At 32.0% G+C, this 1,766-nt stretch overlaps 1 pseudogene; it reads right to left on the reverse strand.

Moving 5' to 3' along the window:
• Nucleotides 1–438: 438 nt before the first annotated feature.
• On the reverse strand, nucleotides 439–592 carry LOC121530360 (annotated as a pseudogene).
• Nucleotides 593–1,766: the final 1,174 nt, after the last annotated feature.

The following is a 1,766-nucleotide window of genomic DNA, read 5'->3' on the forward strand; positions in this document are numbered from 1 at the left end:
CCATTTGAATTCCATTTGGTTTTTAAATTTTTTTTATAAAATAATATTTTTTTAATTCGTTAAACATTTTTATAAATTCGTTTCAATTATATTTCCATTTTTATATGCTATTTTAAACGAATCAACGAAGAACAATAACATTTCCAAATTTGCTTTCAATTTTCATATCATTAATATGAGACAATTCTAGATAAATTTTTATGCTAGACATTTTCAGTATTATTTGACTGAAATCGAAAATATTTCTCTTCGTTTTTTCACATTCAAATAAATAACAAATGCGAGATAATGTTTTTTCATACATTTTTTAATATTATGAATAAAATAATTTAATTATTTGTATCCAATAATATACCATACGCTTATAAAATCTGATTTCAAATTTTATAAACAACTTAATTAGCATAGTCTTACAACCACAACCATATGTAGTCCAAGCAGCACTATAAAATTAATTAAAGTACTATAACTGCATGGACTGCGATATGCGTTCAAAATGTCGATGTTCATGTGTCCTGTAGTTCACACGATGACGCACAGTTTGCTGCGTTCTTCATCGACCCATGAGCCGAGTGATCCACCGCTTAGAGTTTTAATATTTGGTTTTTTAATTTTGTCATTTATGTTTTTATTGAAAGAAATTAAAAATACACCATTTTTACTGGCATATATCAATTCCTTCAATAAATATGTTTTTATACCTAAAATAAATGTTGTGAAATGTCTTAGTTTTATATAGCAATGTATATCAAGTGATTTACGGGCAATTTACGGTATGAATACTTTTTTAAGCGATATACATTGGGATTTATATAAAACATTAACCTGAAGAATACCAGGTACAACATTGTATATTTTAGGTTGTTGCATAATCCAACGTATGCTCATAGCTGAGATGAACAATACATATTCGCAACGCGTGTTATATTATGGTCCATATACACACATGATAATATTATTTAAAAAATGCATTTGCATTTTGACTTTGTGCCTCTTATAATAAAGTCTTTCTCTCCTCCATCCACACTCCATAAAATACATATAATTAAGGAAAAGCCATTATATGTTCATTTGTGTTGATATATATATAATGATGACCGCCACTACACCATCATTTTTTGAATTTCATGAATTCTTTTTGTTATTTATTTTGGCAAATTGTTTTTATTTGAATTATAAATAAATATAATACAAATTTTTTGTTAACGGTAAGGATATTATACAATAATGATCCTTCCGCAGGTTCACCTACGGAAACCTTGTTACGACTTTTACTTCCTCTAAATAATCAAGTTCGGTCAACTTTTGCGAAACAACCGTAACACACAAGGCGTCACAGTGATCACGTCCGGAGACCTCACCAAATAATTCAATCGGTAGTAGCGACGGGCGGTGTGTACAAAGGGCAGGGACGTAATCAATGCGAGTTAATGACTCACACTTACTGGGAATTTCCAAGTTCATGTGAACAGTTTCAGTTCACAATCCCAAGCATGAAAGTGGTTCAGCGGTTTACCCGGACCTCTCGGTCTAGGAAATACACGTTGATAAGTTCTCATCGTAGGGCGCGCAGCCCAGGACATCTAAGGGGCATCACAGGGACCTGTTATTGCTCAATCTCCATGTAGACGCAATTTGTCCATTTAAGAAGCTAGTGTGTCCTTATAATGGGAAGCAAACCAACAGGTACGGCTCCACTTATATAACACATTCAAACACAATAAACATTTTACTGCCACCGTGAATGAAGGCTATATAAGCTTCAG

Source organism: Drosophila eugracilis, unplaced genomic scaffold, assembly GCF_018153835.1.
Source record: "Drosophila eugracilis isolate 14026-0451.02 unplaced genomic scaffold, ASM1815383v1 contig_58, whole genome shotgun sequence".
NCBI lineage: Eukaryota > Metazoa > Arthropoda > Insecta > Diptera > Drosophilidae > Drosophila > Drosophila eugracilis.